This window comes from Primulina tabacum, chromosome 8, assembly GCF_025594145.1.
Source record: "Primulina tabacum isolate GXHZ01 chromosome 8, ASM2559414v2, whole genome shotgun sequence".
In the NCBI taxonomy this organism is placed as follows: Eukaryota; Viridiplantae; Streptophyta; class Magnoliopsida; order Lamiales; family Gesneriaceae; genus Primulina; species Primulina tabacum.
Genome location: NC_134557.1, coordinates 33884184 through 33906417, shown reverse-complemented (window position 1 = coordinate 33906417; position 22234 = coordinate 33884184). Strand labels below are relative to the sequence as shown.

The 22234-nt window shown below is 36.8% G+C and overlaps 2 long non-coding RNA genes across 3 annotated transcripts; both read right to left on the bottom strand.

Annotated features, from left to right (window-relative positions):
- Positions 1 to 6801: 6801 nt before the first annotated feature.
- On the bottom strand, positions 6802 to 9020 carry LOC142553933 (uncharacterized). Of its 2 annotated transcripts, none has more exons than XR_012822055.1 (3): positions 8959 to 9020; positions 8772 to 8843; positions 6802 to 7038 (listed from the first exon to the last, which is right to left on the bottom strand). It is a non-coding gene; the product is annotated as an uncharacterized LOC142553933 (long non-coding RNA). The 2 variants fall into 2 exon arrangements; XR_012822056.1 differs by lacking the exon at positions 6802 to 7038 and adding an exon at positions 8367 to 8701.
- Positions 9021 to 9089: 69 nt separating this feature from the next.
- Positions 9090 to 20499, bottom strand: LOC142552499 (uncharacterized). Its single transcript, XR_012821810.1, has 3 exons — positions 20445 to 20499; positions 9921 to 9981; positions 9090 to 9359 (listed from the first exon to the last, which is right to left on the bottom strand). It is a non-coding gene; the product is annotated as an uncharacterized LOC142552499 (long non-coding RNA).
- Between the last annotated feature and the right edge of the window lie 1735 nt (positions 20500 to 22234).

Genomic DNA, 22234 nt, shown 5'->3' with positions numbered 1-22234 from the left:
CATTTGCACCCTATGGGAACGATTCCCTCAGGTTGATCTACCAATGTCCAGAATTGGTTTGAATACATAGAGTCCATTTCTGACTGCATGGCTTCAAGCCATTTGGTTGAATCAGTATCAGATATTGCTTCTTTGAAATTCATTTGATCACATCCAACACAATGCTCATCGTGGCTTTGTTCATGAAGAAGCGTATATCTTGCAGGCGGTCTAATAACCCTATCAGACCTTTTAGGAGCTTGTACTTCAACTACTGGTTCTTGGGAAATGGGTTCAACTTCTATAGTTGAGGGAGTATCTTGAATTTTTTCAAGTTCTATCATCTTGCTTTTTCTATCTAATAGAAACTCCTTTTCCAAAAAGGTGTCATTTCTTGAAACAAACACTTTTGCTTAATTGGGATGATATAAATAATATCCAACAGAATTCTTTGGATATCCTACAAAGTAGCACAAAGTGGATCTACTATCCAATTTGTCTCACACTGTCTGCTTCACGTAAGCAGGACATCGCCATATTCTCATGTAAGAATATTTGGGAGTTTTTTCCATCCATATCTCATATGGTGTTTTATCAACTGCTTTAGCATAGACATTATTCAACAACATTGCTGCAGTTTCAAGCGCAAAGCCCCAAAACGATGTAGGCAATTCAGTGAATCCCATCATAGATCGAACCATGTCCAACAAGGTTCGCTTACGACGTTCAGAAACACCATTCAATTGTGGTGTTGCTGGTGCAGTCCACTGTGAGAGAATCCCATTCTCTTTTAGATAACCCAAAAATTCAGCACTCAAGTATTCTCCATCTCGATCAGATCGAAGTGTCTTAATACTCCTTTCTAGCTGTTTTCCTACTTCAGATCTGAATTTTTTGAACCTTTCAAATGCTTCAGATTTGTGTTTCATAAACATACTCATACCTCGAATGGTCATAGTAAGAATGCCCAAATTTTGTGCTAACACTTAGCGGGCCACAAATTGTCTGTGTGGATCAAATCCAATAGACCATGCGCATGTTCCACGTTTCCATTTAACGGAGTCTTAGTCATTTTTCCTTTTAGACAGGACTTACAAGCAGGTAGAGAATTTTTGTCTGACAAGTCAAACATGCCTTCTCGCACTAGCTTGTGCATCCTTCTTTGGGAAATATGACCTAGTCTAGCGTGCCATATTTGTGTGGGATTTGGATCATCTAACTTTATTTTTTTTTTTGTTGAAATCATGTTTACTTGGACATTCAATTATCATTTCCAGAACATTTCTGGCACATATAATTTCTTATGTTCGGACTTCTTGCAGTGAAATAAATATGTTCTAACTTATCGGGCTTTGTAGGCCTTTTAAGTGTCTTTCAGAGTTTGCCTCTTATTGTGATTGTTTTTCTTGTGAGGGGCAGAACATTTCTTTCCCTTACCATGTAGGCCATTTTTGTTTGACGAGAGGTCCATAAGAAAAACAATAATTTCTTGTTTTTATGGTGATCTCATAAGTTATAAGCGTATTGACTAGCTCTTCAAGGCTATCATCTATCTTATTCAAATTGAAATTCACCATAACCTCGTCAAATGTGGAAGAGAAAAACAACAAATTGATGTCATCAATTAACTCGTTAGGAACCACATATTCCAGGCCCACCACATTCTCAATAAGCGCAGTCATATGTACACCATGCTCATGGGCTAGAGCCCCATCTTGCATGTGTGTAGTCATGAGCTCCTTGAAAGTAGTGTGCATCATCGTATGAGTTTCATGCACCATGCAACTCTTGCACGTGCATTCGAATGTCAGCAGCATTCAAAATTTCCTCAAACTGGCCATACAGTTCATTTGACATAGAAGCGAGCACATCACACTTTAGCTTGCATACTATGGTCCTACCATCTTGCATGCTTTGTCAGTTCAGCAGGACTGGTATTAGTGTGTATGTCATTTTCTCCGAATTTAGAACAAGTTTTTCCCAACCAGTCTTGAAAATTAGATTCGGTTAACTTGTTAATAACAAAAAGATTACGTGACGAAATCGAAAATATACTGATACGGAAACAGAATAATGGTTGCTGATTATTTTAAAATAATTTTAAGATATAAAATATGGATTTTATTTTATAAATCTCCCTCCCACTATTTTGACATTTCCACCACCCTCTGATGAAAAAGGGAAATCGTATTTCCTTAGTGGGCACGTAGAGTCCAATTAGCCAATTATAATCCTGAATAATATCAGCCAATTATAATTTCTAAAAGGTAGAATCCAATTGCATCCCTATGCAACCTCCGCGTATTTTGCCTCACGTTTAATAAGGACCCAATAATATGACGCCGTTTATTTTCGCGTGTCAAACCGACCCATCAATATTGAATTGTAGTAGATGATCGCCATGAGTTCCCCCAATAATATGAGCCGAAGTCATGGGAGTTCCACTCAATTCACATCATATGTCCGGTGGAAATCACAGCTTTCCGGTGTACAAGCCTCCCCAATAATATGAGCCAGACACATGCCCGCGGGTAGTGATCAACATGCAACCACGGTTGATGGAAGGCAAGGAAAAATTAAACTCTTTTAATTTTTACTTTTTTGGTTTGATATAAATTTTGAATCATATTCAAAATAAGGGATTTTAATTTTAAAATTGTCTCATCATTTTAATTTAAAAATCGCGTGCCACGAGTTTGTATGTTTGCCGGATCCATGCAACTATATTATCTAATAATATACACACATGCATACTACTATATATCGCATATATCATAATATGACATTGAACAATAAATAAGGATGATCGATCGCCAACACTATTAGATCAATGTGAGCCAGACATGGATCCAGGTTCAAAACCTAGGTCAATGTAGGGATACAAATGCAACTATTACAAGAGCTTCCAATATTTTACATGTCTTCATCTCGTTCATCGGGCCCACCATCTTCCAGTCTTGATCTCCCACTATTTCTAATAATTACATTTAAATAGCCATGGCACATATGGGATACATCTCATGGGATGGGAACGGTCCATAAACCAGGCTCACTTTAATAATATCAAATATTAAAAACGAATAAAACAGTAAAATATCCTAACATACACCTAACACATTGGCCAAGGCTCTCGATCATCCTTCATGCATTTAATATCAAATATTAACATCAATTTAATTAAACAATTTAATTAATTGATAAATCATATATCTAATAATTTTATCATTAACCACCACAATTATTAAAGGATTTAATAAATTAAATAAACTCCTTTATTTAATTTCCAATTAAATCAATAATAATTGATTTCTTGTAAAACTCATTTTACCATAAATAATTAAAATCACATTCTAATTATTTATTTTACAAGAAAATTATTAATTTTCTAAAGATCAATTTTCAAAAATAAAAATGAACCAATTTTCAAAAATAGCAATTTTATCCAAAATTTTGAAAAATCAGAAAATTACACTCTGGACCCAAACAATTCAAGCCCCACCATTCAGCACGCTTCCCGAGATGATCCCGGGCAGCCGCCCTCGCTACCCGCCCGCTGCCCAAACGTTTCGGGCAGTGGCGGCACTCCTGTGCGCGCAGGGCGCACAGGCGCGCGCGGCGCCGCGCTGGCGGCGCCCCGCGTGCAGACGCTCCGCACGCGGCGCCTCCTGGCGCGCGCAATCCTCGCGCGCGCGTTGCACGACCCTGCCCGCACGGACTGCCCGGAACAGTTCCGGGCAGAAACGAAATTTTTTTTTTGTTTTCTGGAAAAAGTAAATTTTTTTATGGTGCATCAATTTTCTGAAAAATTTTCTTGTGTGGTTAGAAATAAATTATTCAATATCAAACCATACGATTTAGAAAAACCTTGGCTCTGATACCACTGTTGGATCTGGGTTTTCTACACGTCCAAACGCAGCGGAAGTTTTAAAAATTTTATTTATTTTGACAATCAAAATATGTTTTGCTTTGGGCGCTCGTATGATTTAAACATAAACATTCATAGGATGTTAGAAGATTATACCTTTGTGAATTAATCACGAGACTCCAACTAATCCGGTATAAACGGATTAGATCTTGATGAATCCCTACGAACTTTCTTCAAGGACTCCTTTCTTCTAATCAGGTCCACAACTAGATGATTTTTTCATCTTCTAATTCGCACTAGAAAATTAGAAGAAGTTTTTACGTTGGAGATTAAAATCGAGAGATGGATCAAGCACCCTTCTCTTTTTCCTTTTGCTCGGCCGAAAAAAAATTGGAAGAGAATGAGTTTGTGATTCTCGAAAATCATAATTTTTTTAGATAGTTGAGGCTACCCCCCTTTTTATATTAAAAAGAGTTTTAACCTAAATTTCATAATTATGGATTTAGGTTTCTAAATTAAATTTAATGGGCTTTGTTAATTAAATAGACTAGTCAAACTAGTTTAATTAATTATATTAAAGTCCATTAAGAACTTTAATCATTTAATATATTGGACTTGTACTCTTACAAGTCCATGAAACATATCTCCCATCATATTTAATTTAATATTTAATGAACCCAACTTTTGAGTTTAATAAATTAAATTAATTATAAATTCAACATTTGAATTTAAATTGTGAATTCAACTCCTTGAATTTTATCACCTCAAAAATTAATATTTAATAAACTCAACTTTTGAGTTTAATAAATTAAATTCTCAAATTTTATAAATTCATTTCCTTGAATTTATTTTCTCCAAATTTCATAAATTCAACTTCTTGAATTTATTATCTTATAAATTCAACTCCTTGAATTTATTTTCTCAAAATTTAATTATCTTAAATTCAACTCATTGAATTTACTATATCATAATATAAATTCAATTTCTTGAATTTATTCTCTCAACGGGAACAAACGATCCAGTGCTTGTGTGACCCTCAATGGTTCAGAGATACAGCTAGCCGTGGGTTCACAACTCTTTGTGATTCAGAATAATATTTATTCTTATTCGGGCTTACCCTAGTTAGCCCCATTCTTTTCATCAACACATTGATTAAGAATATCAGAACTCATTTCTGATTGCACCCATCGGATCTTGGTAAGAGCGTCTAGTAGCATCGAACCATGATCCCCTTGGTATCACTGATAGTGCCCGCAAGAACCAGTCGATTATGATTAACGTACAGTGTCAGGGCCCGTGCACTTAGTTAATATTTAATTACCACACAACAAGGATTAATGGTGTAAACAGCGAAAACGAGTTTAAAACGTTCATTAGGGCCTACAGAAAATTTCGACATGACCTCCCCGTAAGTAGGACATCCCAAAAATTTCAAAACACAACAATAACAATATACGCTCGGAAATAACATCAGTTTCACAACTAACCCAACAAACATCCTACAGCCGCACTGGCCAGGACTAGACACAATAACCACAAATAAAATCCAAAACAACATAAAAGCATCATCATACAGTTACACAGGGCATCTCCCTGGCAAATGTATCAAACTAGGATAATATATATAAATATCTGGGAACTCTGACACCAACCGACTGACTACTGGGTACCACTCGCTGACGCTCCACCAGACGCGTCAAAACCCCTGGAATGGCCTGCTATGGCATCAAAAACAACCACAACATCAAAAGAAAACAGGGGTCGGACTCCAGTACGACAAACCAGTAAAATCACGACGTATATAAAAGACATGTAATAATATCAAGTAAATGCAATGACATGCGATGCATGAATGGTAACAATGGAATAACGGATATCAAATGGAGTCCAAACGAATAGCATCATCAACAGTAACAGTGGCCACCCGTGCCAGGAATGCAGCATCAAATTGCTGCTCGTCCATGCACGTAGCATCGGGAATGCGAGTAGCTAAGTCGCTCGTCCCTAGCTGTCATCTGGGAATGTGGCTAATCCTAACCCACTCGTCCCTCTGATGAATCAATATATCTCAACAGAATCAACATAAATAGCCGTCAAAGGAGTCAAGGCTCAATATGTTATGCCAATACAATTTATGCATGAATGCATCAGATTAAACATTCAAAGCACATAATAGCAAACAACATTCACCGAATATTCTTACACGCCAATATAAGCGTCATAATGATATAGGTTTGAACGTACCTCAACTATAGTTTACAATACCACGGTAAATTCTTAAGGACTATCGAATGAAACTCGTCCAACGATAAAACCTACAATATAAATTCGCTATACACTTCAATACAATGCATACCAAACGACGGAAACAATTTAAATCGGCTCGGTTAAAAATCGAATTCCGGACAGCCTATTAAACCCATACAAATTCTGAAATTCCAAGCTTAATACCTCAAGAAACGAAGCTTAAACACACAATGGTGATCTCGCGAAAATGGCTCGTCGGAAAAGTCGCCGAAAAATACTGTTCACGCCGGAAACCTAGCTGGAAATTAGGGGAAAAGCTCAATTCTTCACTTATATAAACTAATACACCAAGAACAACCAAAATTCGAAGCCAAAAGCTTACCTAAAACCAAATCGAAGCTCATGCACAGTGCTGGAAAACAGGGCCGATCGAACTCGATAACTTCCAATTCATGGCAGGAAAGTAGCTAATATACCTGAGGAAGAAGATTTCTAACCTACTACGCCAACATTCCGGCCGCTGGCGGCGTTATGCGAAGACGGCAGAAAACCGAAGAAGGCGACGAGCAAGGCTGGGGAAAAGTTCTGGATTTTTGAGCGATCTGTTATTCTGATTTCTCAAATGGGTTTGGGTATTTAATTAAATGGAAATGGGCTGGGCCTAGAATAAGTTATTGGGCCTCACATACAGTACGGTCCCTTCATTAATGTCAAGCCAGCAACTTCCAAAGCCCCAGCTAACGATTCTGCAGGCTCATTACCATTACTAAGATCCAAGAGCATCTTCTTGCACTTTTTCCTAATTACATTGATTAAACCATCACGGCTCCATCCAGATATTGGTGACTGCAGGGTTGGGATGTATCCCCTAACTCCTCTCACCTTCCTATGCATAGCGCTTAACGCTCTAAAAGGGAAGTCCTCAAGCCCATCCAGTATCTTGATACCTGCAGCGCAATAATCTTCAGAAGGAGTTGGACAAACCGCATGATACCCGCGAAAAATTGTCACATCTTTCAGTAGTTGAAAAATATGTTTCAATCTTGTTTTGGAAATGTCACTCTTATCAGCAAGAACTTCAGGAAGAAACTCTCTAATTATCTTCTTCATACACCAATTGGTTTTTTCGTATTTAACTAATCCCCCCGTGAGTATCTCAACGAAAGAATATAATCCTTTGTTTGTCATGTCATCAAGAAGGAAGAATACATCTTTGAGATCATCGTGGGAATTAAAAATTTGTAAACCCTCTAGTATGCCCAACTTTAAAGCACAAATGCAATGTGTGGCCATAAATTATTAGGAAATAAGTATAATCCGAATTTAAAATATAAATGCATTGATTGATTAATAAAATTATGATAAATGATAAAATATGACCATGTGGGAAAGTATATAATATTATTTTAAAAATAAATATATTATGGAGTTGAAGCATACGGTTACACATATAGAAAAGGTTTCACAAATAACTATAATAACAAAACCCTTTTCTGCAAAAAAATACAAAATATTTCAAGTTGATAACATACACCCGAAGGCTTAATGCATATTGACAATTTTTTAAAAAGACAATAACACAACCCTAATATCAAAATAAAGCAACAAACTGTCACATAGCAAACTCAAGTTTTTTTTAGAAAAAATAAAGCACAAAAAAATTTATATATCATGTTGATCATACCATGGGGTCATTGACAACAATTTTTTTTTTTTTTTTATTTTCTTGTTTTTAAAAATATTCCTCATAGTTGGTAAGTAATATAAGAACATAAAATTAAAATTCATTCCGAACATCATGATTATTTGTGTAACCTCATATCCAAACCTCAACTCCCAACCTTGTCCAACCCCACTTCCCAGTCACATCCCGACTTCACCATCTACATTTAACGTGTTATAATTCCCTTCAAAATATAACCACCATTTTGACACAAATCTTCAAACTCATTGCTATATGTTAACCATGGAGTAAAACCATATTCAAACTCTTTAAAGCCAAATCTTTATAGATTTAAAGGATTACCTTGATAGGCGGCAATATAGTTTCTGTTTACAAACTTGGTTATTGTGACGACTAACAGATAGTAGGGAGTGTGATGTTTTCACCAAAACGTTAATATTGATTTATTTAGAATTCAACCTTCTTCGAAACAACTCAATAAACCCAGGAAAAAAAAACATACAAGGACATATTAGTTTTTCATATTTCTCTTATGAACTGAAGCAAATTAATCAGCATGCTTAACATGAAGTAACATATCCAAGCTCGAAAGCCATAGTTGTTTTAGGGCGGCAATATCATAGTACTTGACCTTAAAATGTTTCATCTACAAATTTTTTTAAAAAAAATCCTTAACAATTCTTAGGAGGCTATAAGCTCGAAAGGAGACACCAAGCCCATAAAACTAGATTTCTAGGTAGATGAGCTTTTCTAGACTTGTTAGCCACACCACATTTCTTGTTAGACGAGCTTTCTAGACTTGTTAGCCACACCACAATTTCTTGTTGAACCAGTATGGGATTCTTAGAGGCTGATTTTAAACAGTGTTCTTTTCTCGATCAATAATGACCCCCAAAACTAGAATTCTCCACCATGATCACATCACACTGAAAAAAGGTTTAAAAAAAATACACTCACATGAAAACAAACAAAAGAAAAATAAAATTTTGTGCATACTTATCATTGGGTGGCAGTAGTTCTTCAGCACGTTCTTGTTCTCTTTTGGACAAGGATAGACCCATCAAACATCTACGAAGTAATTTTTCAGATTTAATTACAAAACATGCGTCAAAAGAATGAACATAAAAAATATAATTAAGAGACGAAAGGAATGGAAGGAAAAGTGGTTGGAAGAATTAATTACCGGCGCTTGAGCCTAAGAAGAGACTCACGCTCCTTAAGTTGAGATGTCAAAGCTTTAAAATGAAACATTGATGGTGATTCATGAATATCAGGGACTTTGGATGGGGGTTATCCGCGGACTTGCTGTTCAAGCAATGATACTTGTTATTGTAAACCTTAGCACTGCTTGTGAAAATGTGAGAAATTCCTGATATGATCGGATTACATTCATATAATATTAAAGCAAAAATTTATAAATTTGCTAAAGCTTATGTACGAGTTATTGAAAGTATAAAAGTGAGAGTATCCTACTTTATTTCATGTTGTCACCAGAAGGTAAAGAAGTCCCTTCAAATACTCTACAATTTCTGATCCCCCCAGCTTCGAGCTTCCATATACTCTATCAACAAAAGTGATAGGAACCTGGAGAAACATCAAAAGAACATGACGGAACCAAGATATTAAACATAAAAAACCTTGATATTTAAAGGTTTAGACGCTCGACAACTAGAATAATCGATGTAATTCAGTCAACATGCTGAATTCTTGTTCGCAATCATTCTAATTTCTGAAATGGCAATTGGACATTTTAAATCATTTAAGTTTTACTGTACAATCCATTGCCAACTCAAAAGTCCTTGCTGTTTTCATAGATTCAATAATTGCCAAGATTTAACATTGTGTTGTGAATCTTCTGATCTCTAGCTAGAGTTAATTCCCTCTCTATGAAATCCTTTCCAAGAATTGACACTGACTTTGACTAATCTTGCCAGGTTTAGTCGCCCTCCTCTTCTTCTTTCCCCCCCTTTTTTCTATTTCCAGATTTCAACTAGTGTGTTCAAAAATCAGTTTGTTAGCCCTAAAATCATTGCATATCACCAATTCCAAGTCATGTGAAAAAAATTAAAGAAAAAAATGCATGAATAAAATAATTTATATAAACCAGCTATATAAATAAATTAATTAATTACATAAGATAATTACCTCTTCAATTTGGTAACCCTTTCTCGAAGCCCCAACAATCATCTCCATCTGGAAAACATACCTGAAGGGAAATATTATTTCTAATTTTAATTGATATATTTTATTGATTTAAATTATTTCTCTAATATTATGTTTCCTTATTGATCTAATTAAGTTTAATTTTTAATATGATTTTGCCTTTCTTAGATAATGATATAATCATTTAAATATATTCGGAGATATGTTATTTGTGATAATGAATTGATAAGATATAGGTTGTAGTGTTTAAAAAGAGTTTATTCCTAACAAAACTCTACCTTCCTTGTGAAATAGGTTTTCTTGTGGAGGAAAAAGTCTACATCCATAAATAAGAGCAAAGGGACTTCATTGCGGCGGCTCTTCCCTCTTGATAATACATACACTCACTTGCACACGGTATGAAGTTTTTCAGAGAAACAAATTCAATAAGCCGTTGCTGTGTTGAAGAGTCGTGATAGGGTGTTGCCGTGAATGTTGAGAACATCTGCGGACAACATCTGTGAAGAAGTAGGCCGAAGACTGTTTTCTCGTGGATCTCTGTTTTAGCAACACGTTTTGCTTTCTTGTTTAGTTGTATTCTGGTTATTTGTTTTAGAAAACATTTGTTTTCTCAACTTGTTGAGGAAACTGATTTTAGTGAGAATCATTAGTGATAGGTTTTTGTAATCGATTTGATTTTCTAGTGATTAATTTTTGCCATAAGGCACCGCACAAGTATTAATACTTGTGCTAATTTAATCTCGTCCATCTATTTATTTAAAGTGAGTTTGTGTTACAAAATATAATAATCCGCTGCATGTTGTCCGAGATGTTGTAACATCTGGAACGACATTTAATTCTGACAAAACACAAATTCTCTGTTTTACATCCTATACTGATATTCTTATTATTTTGAGCATCTGTCGGACAAAATAATTCTTACAAGTGGTATCAGAGCCTACTCTTGATATACTAAGTGCCGATTCTGGTTCTCGTTTTGTTTGACAGTGAATTAATCAAATGGACACTTCATTTGCAAGCGCAGCACTTCGACCACCAGTCCTAGATGGTACCAACTACAGCCTATGGAAGGTCAAAATAAGATACTACATAAAATCCATAGATGAACAGGCATGGCAGCGTGTCATCAATGGATGGACTCCACCAGTCATGATAGATCAAGAGGGTGACAACCTGCCAAAACCTGAAACTGACTGAACTGCTGACTGAAGTGCAAAATTCGAACTACAACTCAAAGGCCTTGAATGCTATATTTACTTCGGTTGACATGAACATGTTCAGTTTAATCACAAACTGTACTTCGGCTAAAAGTGCATGGGATACTCTCCAAAGACACTGTGAAGGTTCTGAGAGTGTTCCACGAACCAGACTGAGGATGCTCACTTCCAAATTCGAGATGATGAGGATGGAAGAATCTGAGAACATACTCGATTACGATCGTCGCCTTCGGGAAATTGCTAACGAGGCATTCAGTATTGGAGACTCCATTTCCAATGAGCGTCTAGTTAGCAAGGTCCTCCGCTCTCTGCCCGAAAGATTCAACATAAAAATTTGCGCAATAGATGCGGCTAAGGACACTTCTCAGATGGCATTGGAAGATCTTATAAGTTCACTACGCACTTTTGAGATGAATCTGGACATGCATAAGAAGGATAAAGGGAAGACAATTGCATTCCAAGCCTCAAATGACTCCTACAATGAACTCCTTCAAATATCTGAAGAAGTAAATGATTCTGATCTATGCGAGGATTCTATCTTCTTTATCACAAAGAAATTTGGTGATTACTTGAAAAGAACCAGAGATAAGAAAAAGGATGCACAACCATCCAAATTTCCAAGCCTTCCTGCACCTGAAAGGTCACAAAAGTACCCTGCCAAGCAACAATTTCAACCAAGGAATGAAGGCAAGGGACAATACAATTCAAAAAGGTATGATTCGGTGCAGTGTAGAGAGTGTAAGGGCTTTGGACACTATGCCAATGAATGTGCTAACAGATTGCGAAAAAACAAAGGCTACAATGTGTCTCTAAGCGATGAAGAATCCGATGCTGAGGAGAAATCCACTGATGAAGAAAATCAAACCTCTTTGACTGCATTATGGACAGAAAATCGCAGACTACAGGTGAATCCTTTAGGTGTTGCCCTAGGTGTTGCCACTCCTGACCGCAACATCTGCAAAAATTCAGTATGTTTGAAATCCACAACTTCTGGAAATTTGAGTGGAGATGATGCATCAGAAGCTGATGATGAAGAAATCACTCTTGAGAGTGTGCAAAACGTTTATGAAGAGCTGTTTGAAGATTGCACCAAAAGAAACAAGTTGAACTCAAGTCTCATGAAGGAGAACGTTGAACTAAAAGCCGTAGTTGCCAAACTTGAGGTAATTCTGAGCAAAAAAGATTTGGAACTTGGTAAGACCAAAGAAGAACTTCAAAAGACATCTGAAACCTTGTCCAAGTTTAGTTCAAGCACATCCAAGCTTGATTCCATACTTTTGATGGGAAGAGATGACAAAAAGGGGCTAGGTTTCAAAGACAGTGTGTTTGAAATTGGTGAATCTTCCAAGTCAACTATTTTTGTAAAAGAAAAGGCCGATACATCCACACAACCACAATCCAAGTCGCCTATCAAAAGCTCCCACAAAAAAGACAAACTGAGGCACCCATTCCTAGGAAAAGAAAACGAAGGTACGTATGTCATTACTGCTTTTAGCCTGGTCATATCAGGCCCTACTGTTTTAAACTCAGGGATGACTGCATGAATCAAAAGACAAGTCAAATGTTGCCCCGAATGTTGCCCAACACTTCCCCCAAACCTCTCACCATCAACCTACAGTAAGACAAATTTGGGTACCAAAGGTAAAAATTCACTGTAATGTTGTTTATACTTCATTAAAAACTAACACTGCAGGTCATTGGTACTTTGATAATGGAAGCTCACACCACATGACAGGTTCAAGAGAACATCTCATCGATTATGTTGAACAAAATTGTGGTAGAGCAACCTATGGAGGGGGAGCTAAAGGAAAAATTGTTGGAAATGGCACTCTGAATGTTGAAGGACTGCCACAGCTCCACAATGTGCTTCATGTTGAATGATTAAATTCAAATCTTATAAGCATAAGCCAATTATGTGATGATAATTTGCTCGTTAAGTTTGATAAACATAATTGTGAAGTTTTTGATGAAGCTAACATGTGAATTATGACATGTACAAGGTCTTCGGATAATTGCAATCAAATAAGTGAAGAATCTTCATGCAAACATGTGCAAATCACCGAACTTGACCTTTGGCATCAAAAACTCGGACATGCAAATTTCAAAACCTTGAAGAACTTGAGTAAGTACGATGAAGTAAGAGGTATGCCTAATCTTTCATCTGAAATAGCATACGTGTGTGGAGGCTGTCAAAAAGGAAAACAGACTCGCGTGTCGTACCCAATGTTGCCAACATCTGGGACAACATGCTGTCTAGAATTGCTACACATGGACATTATGGGTCCTATGGAAGTGGAAAGCTTTGGAGGTAAGAGGTATTATTTTCTGTGTGTTGATAATTTCTCACGATATTCATGGGTAAATTTCATTAGGGAGAAATCAGACACTTTTGTTGTGTTTAAACAATTGGTCACAAGAATCACAAACTTCCATAATTTGAAGGTGAGAAGAATCAGAACTGATCATGGTAAGGAATTTGAAAATTCTTTATTCTCATCCTTTTGCGACAAGAAGGGAATCTCACATGAATTTTCAGCACCAAAAACCCCACAACAAAATGGCATTACCGAACGTAAGAACAGGACTTTTCAAGAAATGGCAAGGGTGATGCTAGCTTCAAAGAATATCTCAAAGCGTTTTTGAGCAGAAGCTCTTAATACAGCGTGCCATATTTCGAATAGGGTCTATTTAAGAAGTGGTTCAACCATGAATTCTTATGAAATCATCATGGGGAAGAAGCATAATCTTAAATACTTTCATGTTTTTGGCTGTGTTTGTTACACTTTGAATGACAGGGATCAACTTGCAAAGTTTGATTCAAAGAGTGATAAGTGTTTGTTTTTGGGATATGCCACTAATAGTCGAGCCTATCGTGTGTTTAATGTAAGAACAAGGACTATTATAGAATCAATTAATGTTGTTTTCGACGATTGTGCAGGCCTCAAGAAGAAAACTACTGAGGATGATGTTGATGATCTTCTGGAAAATCCCACCATACTGGAAAATGCAGGTGTTGCCCCAGATGTTGCAACACCTAGCACAACATGTGACACTGAAGTCACTGAATTTGAGAACGAAGCAAATAGTGATGATGACACAGCAGATGATGGACAGAATATACCAACTAAGATTCAGAAAAATCATCCATCATCCCAAATAATTGGAAGCGTGCAAGGTGATGTCCTAACCCGAAAGAAAGAGAAAATTGATTACCGAAAAATGGCTGGACTTATATGCATGAGCTCAGCTTACTCACATGTTAGATTTTCATGTTTTGTATCTCAATATGAACCAAAAAATGTTGACGAAGCCTTAAAAGATGAATTTTGGGTCAACGCTATGCATGATGAGCTTGATGAATTCGTTCGAAATGATGTGTGGGATCTTGTTCCACCTCCTGACCACGTCAACATAATTGGAACTAAATGGATTTTTAAAAATAAAACCGATGAGTCAGGAAACATCATTCGAAATAAAGCAAGGTTGGTTGCTCAAGGGTACACACAGGTTGAGGGGGTCGATTTTGATGAGACCTTCGCTCCTGTTGCCCGCATTGAGTCGATCCGACTTCTGTTATCCATTGCATGCTACATGAAAATCAAATTATTTCAAATGAACGTCAAAAGTGCATTTTTGAATGATATCTTGTGTGAGGAAGCATACGTCAGACAGCCTAAAGGATTTGAAGATCCACATAATTTGCATCATGTGTGCAAACTAAAAAAGGCTCTCTACGGTTTGAAGCAAGCACCACGTGCATGGTATGACAGATTAGCAGAATATCTTCTTGAAATTGGCTTCAAACGAGGTGAGGTAGACAATACCCTCTTTATTCAAAAATCCAAAGGTGAAATTCTCATTTGTCAAGTTTATGTTGATGATATAATCTTTGGTTCCTCATCTCAAAAACATGCTGATAATTTTGTTGAGTGCATGTCATCCACATTCAAAATGAGCATGGTTGGTGAGCTAAGTTTCTTTCTTGGTTTGCAAATCAAACAAATGCATGATGACATCTTTTTGTGTCAAAGTAAGTATGCTAAAAACTTGATAAAGAAATTTGCTAATGAAAAAACCAAACACATGAAGACTCATATGGGCTCAAATGAAAAATTATCCAAAGATGATGCTGCCGAAAATGTTGACAACACCTTATACCGCAGCATCATAGGTAGTCTCCTTTATTTGACAGCCAGTCATCCTGACATCATGTTTAGTGTATGCTTATGTGCTAGATATCAATCTAATCCTAAGATCTCTCATTTGAAAACTGTGAAGCGTATTCTTCGCTACATAGCAGGCACAATTGAATTAGGGCTATGGTACACTCAAGAAACCAACTCGAATTGTAACGCCCCATATTCGACGACTGTCCTCAGTGTATCAAGACGAGTCTTTCCGGCGTGCTTATGTCTTCACTCACACGCACCCTAGGAAACTTCCCAGGAGGTCACCCATCCCAAAATTGCCCCAAGTCAAGCACGCTTAACTTTGGAGTTCTTATGTGACGAGCTACCGAAAAGAAGATGCACCTTCGTGATATGAGTAGTACCAATCAAATCTTTTAAGCCCTCTTCAACTGTACAGTCCATTACATTGAACAGTCTTGAAATCCATCTCATTCCGGTGTGGGATCGTTTCATTCATGTTCCCTCCACCTAGAAGCCTGCCAGGAGCCGCTCATTGTCCGTGCAACCTTATGGCACCGGCGATCACCCCCCGCCCTCTTCGGCCCCGGGCCTCACGAGAATTTAGTAAGTTTTTCTGATGTTGATTGGGCTGGTGATTTAAATGATAGGAAGAGTACATCTGGAGGTTGCTTTTACCTTGGCAATAATTTGATCTCTTGGCATAGTAGGAAACAAAATTGTGTGTCACTCTCAACTACTGAATCTGAATATGTGACAGCTGGGAGTTGTTGTTCTCAACTTTTATGGATGAACCAAATGATAGAAGACTATGGACTTAAGAGTGAAACATTAACCGTGTACTGTGATAATTCTAGTGCAATCAATATTTCAAAAAATCCAGTACAACACTCTCGAACTAAACACATTGACATTAGACATCACTTTATTCGAGATTTAGTAGAAAAAGAATTGATTCGAATTGAATTTGTTGGTACAAATAACCAACTGGCTGACATATTCACAAAAGCATTAGATTTTGAGAGGTTTTCCAACCTTAGGAAATCTCTCAGCATGTGTTCTTCCTGATCATACATAGATGTTGTCACAGATGTTACAATATCTCGGACAACACCTAACATGTATGTGCATTCTTAGGACTTAGGCATATCACATAGCATTCATACTGTGATATGTTGTGTTGAAAATTTGTAGCAAACTTTTCTGATGCACCCACAATTCCTTGTTATATTTTAAATCCTCACACTTATATACATGTGAACTTAAGTCACGAAGGTTTTGAAGAATGGTCGATTGACTCTAACCAATATGACAAGTCACCCAAGTAAAATTGGTACATTATTATTTAAAATTATTGGGTCTGTGTTTAGAAGGAAAGATGGAAAAAGCTACCTAAATTAGCCCTATGAAGGCTGGACTTTAAGTGTGGGAGCTACCCCTTCTAAATATTAACACAGAAATAGAAGAAAATGAAAAAAGCTACCTAGAGGAGTCCAAAGAAGACTGTTCCTCTAGTGTGGGAGCTGCCACTTCTATGTTCAGAAAGTTGATAAGTAAGTGTGAAGAAAAACTGGAAATTTTTTTGAATTGTGCGTGTTGTCAGAATATGTTGCCAACATCTTCTGACAACATTTCATCAGTACTCATACCTCATATTTATTCTCATATTTCTATTCTTGTTACATTCTGTTATTAGGCATCCATAAGTCATGCATAAACATAAATTAGTGAATTTTGTCAAGTCATAAGGATATTCGTATGTCAACAAAGAAAAATTCTATAAAAATCCATTTTTTTGCAGGAAATCGAATTCTTGTGCTCTTTGATGTTAAGTGGAGTTAATTCGATGTGGGTTCTACCTCTAGAAATCTTTTTGAATAGACTTTGCTCTTAATTATCTCGATAAAATCTTAAGCGAGTAACAGATATTTTCTCCTACCCGTTATTTTTTTTATCGTTGGAACCGATATTACTGAATTATATTACCGTTGCACTGAGATTTCATGATTATCCTCTTGTTTTTACACCGCTTAACTCAAATCATCTGCATTCTCATTGTTCTGAATATCCTCGAAAAAATTCCACTTGCGATTCCTCCTTTCTTCCTGTGATCTCCCCTACTGACATCGTTTAATTCTCAAATCATAATCAATGGCAGGAAAAGGGTTTGACCCCATGACATTCGGAGCAAAATGGGATACACAGAAGATGTTGGTCCTGACGTGACAACATCTGCTGCAACACCCACAGTCGAATCGCCTCTACCACTGGTACCTGCTGTTGAAGAAGCTGTGCCCTTGGAAGTAATTGCTCCAGGTGAACCTGAGAATGAAATTGATCTCGATAATCCACCGGATTTTGCTGCCATCAATAAGGCATGCCCGCCTCCTCCTCCAGACAGAAGATCAAAACGACAGGCGGGGTATAATCCTTACTTGACTACATCCAAGAGGTTTCGTCACAAAGGAAAAGGGCCGATTCGACCGTCTCTTATTGATCCAGAGAATACTTCAAGGGATGACTCAGATGATGCGAACTATGAATTTGTGGCGCGCAAGAAAACTGCCACGCCACTTAAGGACAGTTGCACCTCTTCCAGCGAAGCCACTGAATCCAATGATGAAGCACTCAATGTTCCTCCACGACAGCCCTCACCCACCAGAGAGGAGGAAATCACGTTGGCCCAATTTATGGCCAACTTGAAAAATCCTAGAGCTGACACTTCTACTGTTCCTGCGGATGTCCAAGCATCTGAGAGTTCTACTGAATCCAGCGGGTCTCCTGATATCCCTGCTGAGGTAAATGATATCCCTGAAGCACACGAGCCTCTGGAAGCAGATGTTGCTGAGGATGTTGTCCTTCCTGATGACAACACTTACCTCAATGATTATGACCTGGACACTACCTTCTCTACCAGATTTTACACTGAGCACGCCGTTGCTCAATGGTATCTTTATGCTCACCGTGAATTCATAGAAGAAAGGAACATTGATACCGATGCTTTTGACAGACAGAACTTGATCACATTCCTCCAGCGAGCTCAACTGTCTCTGCTGTTACACCTTTCTGCAGGAAACTTGTTCTGGAGTTCTATGCAAACCTCTCGCCTGGGGTAGGTGATGAGAGGTCAGACAAATACGGGAGGGTATTTGTTCGAAACAAAATTTTTTATTTCAATCCTGTTGCTATCAATCTGCTCTACAACACACCCACTGATTCCGAAGACGGACTCCTTCCTGACATCCATGAGGTCACCTCTACTCTCAATGGGGGTCTGATAACGCATTTCCCAGCACACCCACAGAAGCTATCAGCTGCAAAGTTGACATCCTTTTACTCAGTATTACACAAGGTGGGTATTAGAAACTGGACACCCTCGACAAATTCCACCATCGTGACAAGACATCAGGCGTTCATACTGCACTCCATTGGGACCCAAGGAGTGTTCAATTTTGGGAATCTTGTTTTCCAGACAGTTCTTCAGTATGCCGAAGGGGGACTCAAAGCTTCCAAGCTACCATTTCCATCACTGATATATGGAATGCTTGTTTCTCAAGGCTTTATTAGAGACATTGATGAGCAACTATCCACCACCAGTGATACACTCAAGATTGCTCCTGCACTCTTCAAGGGCAATCACCTGAATTGATCTTCCTTGGTGTGACTCACCCGAAGCACCACCTATTGCAGAGCCACCACCAAGTCCTCCTACTCCATCCCAGTCCACTGACTATATCATGATCTCTGTCCCAGACGCACGTGCTCACATTGCTCACACTGAGGCACAGATTGAGCAAGCCAAGGCTGCTGTTGTTCATGCTATGAAAACTGTTGCACAAGACACGGCAGGATATTGCATACTATGAAGCATTGGCTAGACACTTTCGAATGCTTTCGGAAGTAGCAGTCTTTCCTGGACAAAAAGGGGGAGATGGAGATGAGCAAACCGAAGCTGGTCCTTCAAGGACCAAGGATGAAAGAGATGAGGGGAATTAAGTGTTTTTGTTAAGAGTTTATTCTTCTGAGTTGTTTTTGTTTTACTTATGTGTTGATTCTGCCTATGCGTTTATCTTTCAACTGCTAATGAAATGGTGCCGATGTTGTCTCCAGTGTTGCCAACATTTCTAACAACAATTTTTTAATGTCTGTAGTTTGTTCAGGGGGAGAGAAATGCTTTAACTCAGGGGAAGTTGATTCCAACTGAAAGGGATAAATGTGTTTGATCTCAATTTGTCCAAGAAATGCAAAAATGGGGAGATTGAAGGGAAATATTATTTCTAATTTTAATTGATATATTTTATTGATTTAAATTATTTCCCTGATATTATGTTTCCTTGTTGATCTAATTAAGTTTAATATTTAATATGATTTTTTCTTTCTTAGATAATGAGATAATCATTTAAATATATTCGGAGATATGTTATTTGTGATAATGAATTGATAAGATATGGTAGTAGTGTTTAAAAAGAGTTTATTCCTAACAAAACTCTACCTTTCTTGTGAAATAGGTTTTCTTGTGGAGGAAAAAGTCTACATCCATAAATAAGAGCAAAGGGACTTCATTGCGGCGGCTCTTCCCTCTTGATAATACATACACTCACTTGTACACGATATGAAGTTTTTCAGAGAAACAAATTCAATAAGCTGTTGCTGTGTTGAAGAGTCGTGATAGGGTGTTGCCGTGAATGTTGAGAACATCTGCGGACAACATCTGTGAAGAAGTTGGTCGAAGACTGTTTTCTCGTGGATCTCCTTTTTAGCAACACTTTTTGCTTTCTTGTTTAGTTGTATTCTAGTTATTTGTTTTAGATAGCATTTGTTTTCTTAACTTGTTGAGGAAACTGATTTTAGTGAGAATCATTAGTGATAGGTTTTTGTAATCGATTTGATTTTCTAGTGATTAATTTTTGTCATAAGGCATCGCACAAGTATTTATACTTGTGCAAATTTAATCACGTCCATCTATTTATTTAAAGTGAGTTTGTGTTACAAAATATAATATTCCGCTGCATGTTGTCCGAGATGTTGTAACATCTGAAATAATATTTAATTCTGACAAAACATAAATTCTCTGTTTTACATCATATACTGATATTCTTATTATTTTGAGCATCTGTCGGACAAAATAATTCTTACAATACCCCTTACTCACAACAGTGCTTATAACTTCTTCAAGCACAGATTTCCGGTAGAGTCTGCACAAGAAAGGTTAATATCAAATATGTGGTTGCATATTGTCAAGTTGTGAAGGGATTTACCTTTCACAAGACGCGTAGTTTTTCCGTTTCCTTCTATTGGAAAGTTAGGGTTAGGGCAATGTGCAAGACAACGCCGATGGGAGTTGGGACAACGAAGATGAAAAAAGTTTAAGGGAGCGTGAGTTTTCCAGGCCCAATAACAACTTTTTCAAGAAAGCCCAACACAAATAAAATCATAAGAAAATCAAGCCCTATTCCATGTTAATATATATATAATATATCGGTTTAACTGGTTTTTAAAATTTAAAACCAAAATCGAACTGATTCAAATTTGAATATTTTGATGGTATTAATTGAATTATTTAAATTATCGTTGTTTCTAGAATTTTTGCGAGTGGTGTTGGTTATTTGTGTTGGATATTTGAGATAAGATTAACCTAAAACTCAAATATTGCGACTTTGAGAAAATAATTATAGATTCCTCTTTGTTAATGAGATTCTTTGAGTCGAGATTGTTACCAACATTTGAGTTGAGATTTAGAACTTCGAACTTTGTGGATTTTAGCTTGTTTAAATAATTAAATCAATTGAATTAGTTGGTGCGATGGAGGAACTTTGTACGGATTGATGAATTGTTGTGGACTTTGGTGGAATAATATGTTGTTATGAAATATAAGGGAAAAATTGAGGAACCGGTTAATTATGGGAAAATTGGTGGATTGAGTAATGAGTTGAATTCTTCGTTTATGCATCTTTGACTCGAATCATAATTTATGACTAGTATATTTTCAACTACAGCTGGGTAATTGTCTTGGAAGATTTTCTGGATATTCCGACTATTATTTGAGGTATGTCTATTGTGGTATTCATTGAGCATCTCACACCTGCCTCTGTGTTGTATCTGTTGCGATGGAATTTTATCGACAAGTTGTGACATTGAGCTCCGTGCGATGTATATGGATTTATGTTGATGGTTGTTAGATGCTATATCTGATTATTTTGCTCAGATTTTGGTCAATATTCTTATGGATTCGACATCTGACGTATCTAGGCCGACCTATTGGATCGGAGCAATGCTTTATATATTTTAATGCTTTATTAAGCGGTTTATAATTAATAACAAGTCTAGGAGTCCCTCTTTCTAACTCAGCTGTATTTTCTACATCAAATGTCGGGCAACTCCAAGGACTATTAATTAGTCTAATTAATTCTTTTTTAAGAAGGCTATTTATTTCTTCTTACAATATTTTAAAAGTCTAGGCCCCATTACAATAGACATTGCTTTAGTAGGAATGTTATCATCAGTAAAATCATCTGTAAAACGAAGACTTACTTGATGCTTATTCCTAATCCAAAAAGCATTAGAAACATCTGCACATATCTCTTATATATGTTTTCTAAAATAATTTTTATTTTTTCTAGAATTTTTTCAGAATTAAATTTTTCTTTAATATTTTTAAAAAGAATTTCAACTTTTAATGAAATAACAAAATTTTCTTAGTTAGTTACTATTTTTTGTAAAATATTAATAGATTTCGATACTCATATTGTTGTGAGTGGAAAAAACAAATTATTTCCTTTAATATTGGTATATAAACTTTTTTCATTAATTTTATTATTAGAAAATAACATTTGAAAAAAAATGTGTTCCTAATATAACAGGAGTAGAAATATTTTTAATAAGAATAAAAGTTGTGTTTAAACAAATTTTCAAATTGCATACTGCAACATCA